The sequence below is a fragment of the Haliaeetus leucocephalus genome, unplaced genomic scaffold (assembly GCF_000737465.1).
Source record: "Haliaeetus leucocephalus isolate CR32 unplaced genomic scaffold, Haliaeetus_leucocephalus-4.0 Scaffold984, whole genome shotgun sequence".
In the NCBI taxonomy this organism is placed as follows: Eukaryota; Metazoa; Chordata; class Aves; order Accipitriformes; family Accipitridae; genus Haliaeetus; species Haliaeetus leucocephalus.
Genome location: NW_010973420.1, coordinates 3,109,110 through 3,123,198, shown reverse-complemented (window position 1 = coordinate 3,123,198; position 14,089 = coordinate 3,109,110).

Below are 14,089 nucleotides of genomic sequence, written 5' to 3'. Positions count from 1 at the left end.
TTTTACCATTGCAATTTACTAGGAAATTGTAAACATCAAAATTACCACCATTGTCACCAACTAGACTGTATGCTCTGAAGCTGGGTGCAGATCAGTTCTAGGTTAAAATGTTTGCTTGCCTTAAACTTGGTATATGACTCTCTTTTTGTTACTTTGCTTCCCCAAACACCAAAAGCTGTTTGTGGACATGTCAGACACCCTTTTCTGGGCAGTTCATCACCAGCCTACAGAGCCCAGTGGGTACACAAGTAAATGATCCTCCAGGCTCTGAGAGTATCTGATCCAATAGATAGAGTGGAACTAACACACATTAGGAGGTTAGTGCTACCCTGACTGCAGTGGAGATGAATCACTACTAAAATCCCAGGCTGTGCATGAGCCTTTCCTAACGTACACGTATCCAAAAGGTAGTGGCTTGAGTTCAATTTCCTTGTTGTTCTGTGGGATTTCACATGTTTACCTTTAATAAATTGTCACACTGTCAGCATGCCAGCAGGCTGTTCTCTCTGCAGGACTAGCAGCTCGCTAAAGAGGTAGTGAGAGGTGAAACTTTCTGTGAAACTGTGCTAAGTGACAGATGAACAGGAACAAAGGGGGGAAAAGTGAATGTGTAGAAGGAACTTCTACATCTTTTTACTTTTTTTTTTTAATTGAAACATGAGTCAGAAAATACTCCCTGTGTGTAAAGTTTTTGAAAGTATTCAGTCAGATTTTCAATTAAGAGAATCCCTTCACACATTTTTGTCTATTTTCCCTTTTTGTGAATATTAGCAGAAAAACCTTTAAAGTTATTTCTTCAAATGCTTTTCTCCAGTGTTGAATTTATGTTTAAAGTTAGAGAAAAAGGGCTAAAACATGTGAACATTTGTAATTTTTGCAATGAAATGCCTTGCTGTCTCTGGATAGCATGCCAACCTTTTTCTTCATTTGCTTTCTTATACCTACTTGCTGCTTTAGACCATGACACTGCATATGCTCAGCTTTTCATTATCAACTTTTTGTAGAAACAAAATTCAGTGCAGTTACCTCTCTGTGCACTCGGGCTGGCCTTTCACATACTGCCACTCTGCACATAACAGACCTCGCAACAAACAAATGAAAGACGTATGCATGCACTGATTTCTAGTTCCAACCCTTCACCAGGTGCACTTAGAAGTTATAGTACTAGCCGTGTACCAGTTCTGCAGGTTTTATAGATTTGCTTCATTTGACTCAAATCAGCAGTGGCATACAACATGTCTGCAACGAGTACAGTCTAGTTTTGTTTATATTGCTGGCAGCCTGTATTTCCTTTTACTAGGAAACGTTTCATTTGTTTTCTTTAAAAAACAAAGAGTCCTGGGCTGTTTCCTCTTAATTTGAAATAAAGTCTTCAGTCACTTCCTTACAGATTTGTCTCCTCATTCAAGTTGTTAGTTACAGAGGCTAACATGACCAGATTAATATTTAAAATTTAACTTCATTTGTATAAATTCTACTAGCTGAAGCAATGTAAGCCAATCTACTGTTCTCTTTCTGAATTACAGAGTACGCTGCAGCTAATTCACATTAAAAGAGCCATAGAATGTGAGCAACAAGGAGCCTAAATGCCCCCTTCTCCCAGCAGTGTACATCTGGCTTTTGAGCAGAAGAGGCAGAGCTTGCAATATCAAAGCCATGATACCTGTTAATACTTGTTAAAGCAGCTCCACCTGAACTGAGTACCTGCCAACCTGAAGATACAGACAAGGCACGCAGGGCTAATCTACAGAGGGAGTAATTGGGGAACTGTGTTACATTAAAATACAATACCTCGTCCATATTAATCCTCCAGACAGAAACAGAGTGCAAGCAACTGTGTGACTGCAGAACTGTGCCACACAAGGACAGAAAATTCCCGCAGACCACTGAAGTAGGAGAGCAATTTATTTCTATTTATGCATTCATACAAATTCTTAATCTTATTGCGTTCAAGACAGTTATACTTCACAAGCAGCTTAAAAAAAAGATTTCCCCCAGCCCCAGTCACTGATGAATCAAATCCAAGAGCAAGCCAACATCTTTTACATTTCTCTCTGCTTAGAGCCTCTATGTGGAGGAGATGACAACACTGAATTGCTATCCATAATTGCACTGGTCAGAATCAAATCTTTTCATCATATTAGATGGGTGAAAGCAGGTGGCATGTAGTCAGTAGAAGATTAGAGACATGCTGTTTAATGTATATCTTCTAAATGCAATGAGAATATCAGTTTGTATCTGTTGCCTCAGATTATCAGAAAGCTGTAATTTTTCTTTGTTCTTTCATTCCTCTTTCTTTCTTTCTGTACTCTTTAAATAGGGCACGCTTGTCACTTTCTGGTTAACTACAGTTATAAGTTGTAAACTAACTCTGAAAGTTTAATGAATCACCAAACATTAGTCAACTCAAATACATTTCTATTCCTTGATGCTTCCTGTAGTTTTCATTTTCTCTGCTTCTAAAACCACATTTTCTTTCTTTCAGTTCACTCTGTGTTCCTATCATTCTTCCTTCCTATAATTTCTTCATTGTCATTATGGCAAGGCAAATGGATAAAGAAAGAAATTAGGTCCATTAAAAAGAAAAGCAGAAAGCTCCTTCTTTGCCATAACTCATAAACAATAATTTTCCTTTCATTATGGTCAGTCCCCTTCCTTCATGGATGCTTATATTAAGTATAGAGTTTGTTCCGAGAGAACAAGCAGGGAAAAAAATTTTTAAAAAAACTAGTAAAACTCATTCTATTTCTCTATCTTTCACATATATCACTGGCTTGGTATTTTATATCTCTAAAATTATTTCTTCTTGTCTATATAGAGCAGAAGATCATGTTAAAACAATCATTCTTTTGGTCAAAATTTTAGATGCTATGTGAAAGGAGAGCAGTGTGATAACAGCAGATTGGGAGTCAGGATACGCACATGTTCTTGAAGAACAAGTGTAACAAGCAAAGAGGATTTGGCTGAACTCTTTGTTGGGAGGACGTGGCCTGGATTACTCAATCAAACAGTGCTAACAGGTTGGGGGGTGGGGCAGGGAACAAGGACACAGAGATGGTACAGTTTCATCAAATACCTTGCAAATCTACTCCCAATTTGTTGGCTGATCTTTACTTATTTGTGCATCCAAAAGTAGCCGAGAATGACCAATTTTATGTATTTTGATCATGAAGCCTTCAACACACAAACCAGACTTCAAGTAAGCCATGGTCACCACCTCTGGACAAGTTCTGAATCTGCAGCAATTCTGAGGTAACCCTCAGACAGCGGGTTTGTGTTGCACTGAACATAGTTACAACTACACGTGGGAACAGCAGCAAACCCATTTCTATGCAGTCCTGACCAGGATTATGACTTTATTTAAGTTTTCACCAATTAGTTCCATGGTGTACTTTGGAATCTGTCACCTTCCACAGATATAATTTGTATCTTTATTGTGTAAATCTTTCAAACAAGTAATTTGTTCCTGTAAATTTTAAATAATCTCAATCTGGACAGAGCATTACCAGGGAATTTCTTTTCACTGAAAAAGTGAAAAATCCTTCTCTTATAAAAACAGGATGTTTCCTCAGTTCCAAGAAAACAATTAAAAGCAAATTATAGGCCTGATTTAATTACATTGTAAAAGATTCACCTGTGGTATTTCTTGGTTTTAATTAAAAGTTCTTGATATTTTCTGGTGATGACTGCAGTGGCTGTATTAACTGGGTCATAATGCGTTTTTAAAGAAGAAATGAGACTAGTATATTGTGGTGCAGAGTGCTGCACTATAATAGTACTTAATAAAGGCATGATGGAATTTGTGATCCATTTTTCAAAGCCATTTCTATTACACTCCTAAATAAATTAAAAGATTCAATGATTAGTTAAATTAATAAAATAGATTACTTCTTATTAAAGTGAAGGATCAGATGATTTCATTAGGAGCAAAACCAGGGTTCATTTGTTTTCTGTTCTTCTTTTGATTCATAGTCATACACTGAGTCCCCAGGAAGATAATGGTACTGGAGTGCTATAAGGAAGTTAACAGCTGTGCTTCATAGGGGAACCCAGAGCACAGTGACAGAAAAAGGAAGGCAATTTAATCTTGTTAACTTACTGAATGAAAGCAAGGATCACACTGTTATAAACAATCTTAGTTTACAAATACTCTGGATATATAGCAATATCTGGAAAGTAAAATGATGATCTGGAGAAAAGTAGCTTTAGGTATGTATTGTCCTTCATTACTGAGCACTTCTTAACAAATTCTCTGATCACAAAACAATACCTGATTATTCCTCAGATCTATTTCAAATGTCACTACAGTGACAGAAGCTTTTGGCATGCTTGCATTAGCTTGGCTACTACCAGTAATAGCAAAAGGTTACTGCCTCTGCTTTATGGACTGCTCTTGAGAAAAGTCCACATGACACTTCAAACAGGTAAGACACTTCGATTATGCATAAAAATGCCCTTATTTTTTCCCTTTTATAGGCATGCTAACATATTACCTCTTCTATTCGAACATCCCTTTATAACACAAAACACTGTGCACAAAACACAAAACTAGTAGTGCTGGCAGAACATAGTTGGATAAGGCTTCACATGGAGACAGAAGAGCTGAAGAAAGAATTTAAGGTTTAGTCATACTAAACAGAACTAAACTCACATAGTTTGGAATATAAACCACATATGATATTTTAGCATTCATCAGCTTGCATCCCTGAAAAGCTTATGAGGAACAGCTAGGAGGAGCTTGTTATTGATGCTAAGAGAGTATTACCAAAGACAATACTCCTAAAAAGAAATCTGAAAAATGCTTGTGAAAACCAAGTCTTAAACTGATTCATACTCCCTCTAAGACTGCTTCAAAAACAATGGGAAAAAAAATCTCTCCTTCAAAAATTCCAAAATAACCTTAATCATATGAACAGTTGAAACTCATGCTTTTCTTTGAAATAATTTAATCCTGTTGAAAAGGAATTTGGAATTTTTAATCAGCTTTTGTTTCAGCATTCTTTCATATATCTTCTATAAAGTATATGCAAACTGCAAATCAAGTATCTGCCAGCTACGTACATATGCCCCCTATAGTGCCGATGCAGTTTATGCCAACGTACCGCTGAGGGTCCTCGAAATGCTCTTTGCACAATCATCATCCTTAAGAAGTATTAATGATGACATATTTCAAACACCATGCCTATGGGAGCACCAGTTAATTTTTTTCCTCTCCCCTTTGAGCATTTCTAAGCCATAAGCATGTGATGACACATACAGATTTATTCCTCTGTCACAAATAGCATAATGGAAAATTAAAAGTTGGATATTTTGCTCTGGCTGCCAGGCTTCCTCCTATTGCTTCTTCAGAGCCAAGTTAATAATTAGGAAAAAAATGAATTTAAGTGGGAGTGTAAATATGCTGGATCCACCTCAATGAACTCCAGCCACAGAGATGGAGCCGTTATTTCTTTTCAAGTAGCTTCTTCAAATTTGAGATAGGTTGTTAAGCTACTGTAAAATTTTAATCAGAAAATGAGCACTGGGTTGCAAACCAAGCATTACAACACATAGCAAGGGACTGCTAAATCTCAGGCTGTATTTTTTGAAAGTGTGGCTAGCTCCATGCTATAACTTATATTTTGGAAAGGGCACGTTTGATGCATGTCACAAGATATGCAAAAAAACCCCCACCCAAATAACAAAACAAAACCATGACAATCTCAGATCCCCAAACCCTCCAAAACCAGACCTTACTTTAAAAAATAGCTACTAGATAATAATGAAAGTTACTCAAACTGGCAAAAATTTTCTCTTGTGACTTTCCAGCATATGCTTTAGAGGTGCTCAAAAACATGCACATAGTCTTTCTTTCATCTGAACATAAAAAAGGTTGGATGTGTCTCAACTAAAAGCAGAGAAAACCAAACAAAAACTGAAACAAGGGAAAAAAGGAAAATCACAATTTAAGTGGTTCAGGGTTTAGGCCCTGCACTTATCAAACTTCTGAAACTATAAAGTGTTTGATCTGACATAGTTCAGAGTGCTTCTTGTAATAAGTAAGTCCTGTTGCAGCTACGGCATCATTTTCCACAAGTGATCATATTCAGAGATTGCATTAAAAAAAAAAAAATCTTCCTCACAAAAATTGTTGGCTTTGTTAGGAAGGCATCTTGGCTTTAACCTTAATTCTTAGTGCAGACAGATTTCACTTTTTCACTGAAGATATCTGCAAGCTTTTTGAACAAAATCCAGTACAAAAGCCAAATTACAGTTCTGTTAAAAGTCCAGTCAAATTTGAATTTGAACAATTTTGGAAGATATCAGGTTGAGTCAAGTCACATTTTACAAATATTAAAATACCCATCAATTTGCAAACATATTCAGTATTTTCTGTTACAAGGACAAGGATCTCCTGCCCTTCCACCTGTCAGATATAAGAACTACAAGCATATAGAATCATTTACAAGAAAGCCAGCCTGATTTTAGTAGAGTCATCTGGATCACATATCTTTAAGGCTTGGTTTATGGAAAATAAATTGCTAACAAGAAAAAATTAAAATCCCAGCACTAGAAGACCAGTCACACTAACACTCATTCACCAAGAAAAGAAAGCTGCATTCAGTCTTAGAATAACATTCTCTCCATTTTTCAGATAAATTAAAACAAGCTAAGGTTTCAGTTCATGCAAGTGAAGCAATTTCAGTACATTTGCTACTTTGAAATTGATCCACCATTCAAACCACAAATGTAGATCTTAATAGCAGTTAGTTACTTTGAAGCTCATTAAGATACCAGATATGTACCATATTCCCACAGTAGTTTCTTTCCACAACATCTACTAATTTTAATGAAAACTTGTTTTGCAAGATACAGAACTGTAGATGAAGCAGTTCTCTCCTCCAGTTCAGAAAATTTCTACCTCTAGTTTTCATATCACTAGGGAGACACAACAGTCAAACTAGTGACCAATTATCAAAATATACTCATCTACTTAAGGTTCCTCCATCTAGTGGCTAATTGCACTGGGTTTAGTTTTACCCTCAATTACATCTGTGCAACACTGACGACAGCGCTAAAAAGTATGCAACGTTATTGGGTATGAGAAAGACCACAAATCATTAACAATAGCCAAAGTATAGCCTACAGAACTACTCACTCTCAAGTAAAGGTATTGAAAGGATTAGAAGACAACTAGTCTTGGCACATAATGCTGCAGTATGCAGAGATTCACCAACTGGCCTTAGTATAAAAGAACAGACAGTCTTTTTGCTCAGAAAATGAGAGGCGTGTAATTTAACACAACACTCAGTTTATAGTTCTCTTTCTCCCTTCCTAAATCTGCAGTCTTTTTCATTACAGCAGTATAATTCAGGACTCCAAAGATAATTAGACATGAATGACACAGAATTACTCTTAAAAACTAGCATCAGCTAGAAGTCACTGTAGCTCTACCTTATTTGTCTGAAGGCTGAATTCTGGGAAGCATCAGGAATCAGTTCTTTGGCATCAAAAACAACACCCTTAGTGTTTCATAGGATCAGGCATAAAAACATATTAGGATTATTCCCACAGCCCATACATGTTTTTCAACGTAGAGACAATGCACAAGTTTGAGTTGAGGGGAAAAAATTAGAAAGAGCTTTCAATCATGGCACTAGCTAGATGGGGACTTAGCTGGCAGCCAGGCATTTCCTGTTCAATCCCTCTCATTATCAAGGAAATAGAATTCATGCCTCTATTACTTTATAAACAAAGAGTAGTAATGATGCAATCCTACCAATGTTTCCTTGTAAGATCTTCACTGACTCACCTATGCTGACTCAAGTCAAAAATATGTTCAAATCCTATGATGTTCACAGTTCTAATACTTGTGGGAAAGATACAGTCTCAGAGATGAAGCTATATATCTGTATCTATGAGTGAGCACTGCTGTCAAAACTTCAGGGCCTAATGCTAGTGTCTTGTCTTCAGTTTAAAAGTTAGAATTAAAGCTATGTTTACATCTCATTTGAGCAGTCAAGCTATTTAAATTTAATTCTTAGCTATTTGGAGTGTAAGGAAACAAATTAAAACCTACTGGTCATAAGATTATGCTTTATAATGCTTTCAACAGAAATTACTGCTACTGATAGCTAACACCACTACACCTACCCTTAGGTTATTTGATCCTATTAGTTTGTCACATCAGCTGCTACAGAATATTAGTAAACTAAAGGTTGAATAGATGCAAAATAAAATAAAATAAAATGAAATCAAGAAAAAAAAGTAAAAAGCCTTAAGACTTATGATTTTCAAAATACGAGAACCATAACTACAGTTTGTCTGTCTTCCTAAAAGAAAAGATGAGCACATCTAGAAGAGTCAGTATTAACACACTATTTTACACATCAAAAGGAAGCTTCAGTATGAATGTTTTCATACCCAGTCAATAGGTTGTATTACAATGATTCAGCAGAGCAAAAAGTACATAAAAATTACCTAGTATTGCAGGAAGAAAAAAAAAAAAAAAGTAATACCAAATCCAGTCAAAAAATGCAGGATAATTACAGGGTAATCTGTAGGCAGGTGGAATGTAAATAATCAAGCTGACATAGCACCCTGGCTGTTAGAGAAAGTGACAGGAAATTACTGGCTGGGACTTTAGTTTTACAACTTACCTGCAAGATGTGAACTAGATAAGCATTATAGCTATTGATTGCAACATGAGTTCATCAATGACTTGGAGAAAAAAAAAAAAAAAAAGTGTCACAGACTTGAATCCAGCTCCTACGTCCACAACGAAGTACCCTTGGGCTTAAGGAAAGCCCAAAGAGATACAGTGGTCTAGTGAACCAAAAAAGAAACTCAAGAGTATTCTGCCTAAGTACAGCTATGTTAGTTTCATCTAGCAGGCACGGATAAGCCCAGCAGCACAGACATGGCAGCATTGCCTTAGTGACCGTTTGTCTATGGCGGCCTTAGAAAGCTTGCCCACTAGCTGCTAGCTTATGCTAAAGCCCACCCACTGCATCACTAACTGCACTTAATTTAGTAACAACTGGTCTTCTCCAGAAGAAGTGTTGTCAGCAAAGTCTTTTCTGAATAGAACAATAACTGAAATTAAGGACCATATAGTTCCTCCTTCTTGGTTTCACTCAATACAATTTCAGTTTAGAGGAATAGTAAAACACATAGATGCGTAAGAAACTCCATCCTGGCACGCTTTATAGAGTACACCGAGAGAAGCACGCTGAATTGGTAGCAAACAAAGGGAAAAGACATATTCAATAGGACATTTCAAATAAAGAAAATATCTTTTTGGCTCTCCCTGATTTAATAATTCAGTGACAGGGGATGCTATTGCTCCATAAGGTCAGCTGCAATAACTGATTTTCTATGTCTAAGCCCTAGAAGAAGATTTGCCTTTCCTTCCAAACAGCTCTTCAGCACGTCTGACAGCTCAGTTCAAACAAGAATAGAACATAAAGATAGTTCCTTTATTTCCATTTCATCCTTTAAGATGCAACTCCAGGTTGAAAAGAACATCATGCAAAAGGAAAAGAAATAACCCTGAGAAAAGGTTTCCATGGCAAAACCACATCCTTCTCTAAGCAATTCTATAATAGCAGGTGATAACTGTATTTTGCATGTATTTGTTTCTGTCTACAAACATTCTGTGAAATAGCATGTGATTTAGGGCCAGGCAGTTCTACCCAGCTTCAGAATATGGGAAAAATAAGCATGGGTAGAAGTTTCTCCATCCTGTTCTGTGTCCAACAACAGACTGAGAATAAGGCGTTCTGAGTTTCAGCTTGCATGCATCACTTTCTAACCCAAGGGTCTACCTCGGGAAGCTAGATTCTGAGTGCTGTGGAGAAACACGACGTACAAGAGCCCAAAAAGCATGCTGGAAACAGCAAACATAATTACTGAAGGAAATAGCTGTGTAATCACAGAGCAATTTGTTGGCAATCAGCTTGGAACTGGAACAGCAAACACCTCCTCCAGGGTGGGAGTCTTAGAGGTGTTACAGACTGGGAAATGCACAAAGAAAGAAGCCAGAAGATGCTGATCATTTACCAGCCTGGAAAGCATGCAGAGATTCAAAACATATATCATCCATTGTGAGATAAATTTTAGCAGGCCTTTCAGAAACTGCTTTACAGAACTCTGCTCTAGTGCAGCTAGTAGCATTAGCCTTCCAAAGAAAGAGGCAAGGTAAGCACTAGCCCACAGCAACACTTCTTATTCCCTTATCAGCATTGATGGCTTTAGGAAGGAAGGGCACTTAAAATCACACTGCAACTCTTACTCAGTCTTCTGCTGTTGCATGCACTGTCCAGATTTTTCTTTCACTTCAGTGAACACAAAAAAATTCAGCCCACAATCTGGTCAACAAGAAATACAAGAATGAAATAAAACAGCCTGGTTCAGAAGATGTCTAATACGAGGCAGCTCTCCATCAGTCAGTTGGCACTGAATACAAACCTCAGATCTGAATAAGAAGAAAAGCAGCAAGAAGCAGAACAAACTCCAGAGATTCACCAAATTCCTGATGGGAATTCTGTGCCTGAACCAAGATAAAGGCAGAACCAGTAATCAGAAAATCCTGAGAGATGTCTGGAATCCAAGACTTTTCTGGTATTTATAGTTCAGAAGCATGTCTTGGGATGATAGATGAGGGACAAAACTGAGAATTCTTTTTAGTGAAAGAGCATGTTTTCTTGTATTCCTCCCATGACTTGAATACAGTTTTGTTGTTTTTAAAAGCCCTATTATCTCATTTTAAAAGTTTTTAACTCTCTAGAACACATTGCCATAGGTTACTTCATTGTATTGCATTTAATATAACTAGAGCGCACACTTCTGGAAAATGTGATTCTCTCAGAACAAACTATTTTCTCATTAATAATGACAAAGAAATTCATTGACACACCTAACTTGTAAAAACAGTATTACTGAATTTGACTGGTGACCACACTGAATCACAATGTCCTTACTCAGTACCTGTGTCTTGGGTTTGTGTGGCAAGGTTTTCGTAGGGGGTGGCTTCTGTGAGAAGCTGCTGGAAGCTTCCCCTATGTCCAACAGAGGCAATGCCAGCCGGCTCCAAGATGGACCCACCGCTGGCCAAGGCCGAGCCCAGCAGTGGGGGTGGTAGCACCTCTGGGATAACATATTTAAGAAGGGAAAAAGTTGCTGGGGCACAGAAAGTGCAGCCAGAGAGAGGAGTGAGAACATGTGAGAGAAACAACCCTGCAGAGCCCAAGGTCAGTGAAGAAGGAGGGGGAGGAGATGCTTCAGGCGCCGGAGCAGAGATTCCCCTGCAGCTGTGGGGAAGACCATGGTGAGGCAGGCTGTCCCCCTGCAGCCCAGGGAGGTCCACAGTGAAGCAGCCTGTGGAGGATCCCATGCCGGAGCAGGTGGGTGCCTGAAGGAGGCTGTGACCCCGTGGGAAACCCACACTGGAGGAGGCTCCTTGCAGGACCTGTGGCCCCGTGGAGAGAAGAGCCCATGCTAGAGCAGGTTTTCTGGCAGGACTTGTGACCCCCTGGGGGACCCACACTGGAGCAGTGTGCTCCTGAAGGACTGCACGCGGTGGAAGGGACCCACGCTGGAGCAGTTCGTGAAGAACTGCAGCCCGTGGGAGGGACCCATGTTGGAGAAGTTCGTGGAGGACTGTCTCCCATGGGAGGGACCCCACACTGGAGCAGGGAAGAGTGTGAGGAGCCCTGCTCCTGAGGAGGAAGGAGCAGCAGAGACAATGTGTGATGAACTGACCGTAACCTCCATTCCCTGTACCCCTGTGCCGCTGGCAGGGCTAGGTAAAGAATTCAGGAGTGAAGCTATGCCCAGGAAGAAGGGAGGGCTGGAGGGAAGGTATTTTAAGATTTGGTTTTATTTCTCATTACGCTACTCTGGTTTGATTGGCAATAAATTAAGTTAATTTTCCCCAAGTTGAGTCTGTTTTGCCCATGACGGTAATTGGTTGAGTGATCTCTCCCTGTCCTTTTCTCAACCCATGAGCCCTCTGTTATACTTTCTCTCCCCTGTCCAGTTGAGGAGGGGGAGCGATAGAGCAGCTGTGCGGTGCTTAGTTGCTGGCTGGGGTTAAACCATGAAAACCTGACACTGCAGCTCCAAGAAGTTGTGGAATCACCATACTTGGAGTTATTCAGAACTTAACTCCTCAAGGCCCTGAGCAACCTGATCCAAGTTGGTCCTGCGGCGAGTGGGACTGTTCTTTAGTAAGACAATTGCCAAAGGTTTCTTCCAACCCAAGTTAATCTATGGTTCAAATCTGTAAGTGCTCATGGGCAGGCATAAGAAGGCAATAAAAAGTATTGTACACACTTTACAAAGCACAAACATGAAAAATGCAAATGATAGTTACCTTATAAATACTTTGGTAAAAGGATAAAAAGGTTAGTTTGGTCTCAAACTATGCTAACAACTATTTTTGCCTCTAAATTGTACTAAGAATTGACATAGGTACACAAATAGCCTGCAAACAACAATTAGTAAAAAAAGCCAAACAAAAAAGCTCACAATCTATTACTTATCTATTGTGAAAAGTTGCATTTTGCTCTCTTCACTGCAAGTGTGATTCTGCCACCAGGAGTTTGTTTCCAACTTTAAGACTTTTTCCTTGGCATACTATTACATAAAACTACTCCATAAATGATACATAACTTACACCTCTGCAAAAGCACAGTAAAGCATGTGTTAAAACCATTATGCATTTTCACAGATTTTATGTATCTGTGTGAAAATGGGACAAAAGTGAAAATACTATTAGGAATCAATCAAGAGCATGAAAAATAAGTGAGATAAGTCAGTATAGGCAAATTATTAAATACATTGTACAGAAATTTAACTACGTTTACTAACTTGCAATCAAATTCGTAACAAAACAGTTGCTTCTTATTCTGCATACTGAGCTTAGAAAGAAATTTAAGTAAGAAAAATAGGATACCATGGGGGAAAAAAATAACGGAAGAATGACTACATCATTGATTAATATGCATGTGGAAATAAAAGCATGATTATATTCTTCTAATATCACATATATACAAAGCCATACATATGAATAAACACTGAGTTAATGCTCCATAATAAATAGAAAATTTATTAATATACACCTTCACTGGGCATTATCATTCCAATAAAAATTACATTTTTTCAACTTCACAGTGTGTTTCTCAGCATCAACAAAATGAGCATGACTAATTATTTTCCTTCATAGAGACCAGAAGAACCTTTCACTGATATCAGTACAACTTCTCCAGATGCTAGGATAAGAAATAGCAAGTACAGTTAAGGAACATCCTCCTGAGAGTCATCTTAACTAAGCAAAAACCAAAACAAACAAAATCTCTAAAGCCTTCACTATACTGCTCCCCCTCAAAGGAAATATTTCTATAAACAGTCTAGTCACAAAAGCACATGTATTCCAGCAGCTATTTTCTGTCCCTGTTCTAGATGGCTTCTTGATGCATATGAAACCAGAGACAGCATTCCTTTGGTAGGTACCACATCATTGCCCTGAATTCAGTAATTTTGTACCTGTTAGCTGGTGATTTAAACATAGTCCCTCCTTGAATCCATATGCAAGAAGTGAATTTACACTCTCAAGCACAGACAGTGCAGAAAGTTATCAAGCAAAGCGTACCTAATTTATTGACCAGTGCAATTTTTTGCCTGAAAGAGTCAAGGCACCACCATCATCTGACAGAACTCTGGCCCATGGCAGCATCCCATTATCTTTTTACTACTTATTCCCCACACACCAAGGCATATGATGTTATACTTTTCCCTCCATTATTTTTGATAGCAGAAACAGAACTTCATTACACCATCTATATTAAATTGGGAAAACACATCAAGTGGCTACTAGGAGAGTGACTCCTCAACACACACAAATAAAACAGTTTCAGAATTTTATTTCCCTTGGACTACTAAGCTCCAGTATCCCACAAAGCAAGTCTCTGAGACCGTGGCAATATTTTACAGGAAATAAAATCAGCCACTCTTCCTTCCTACTGAAAACATCTTATAGAATCATTTAGGTTGGAAAAGACCTTCAAGATCATCAAGTCCAACCATCATCCATGCCCAACAAACCATG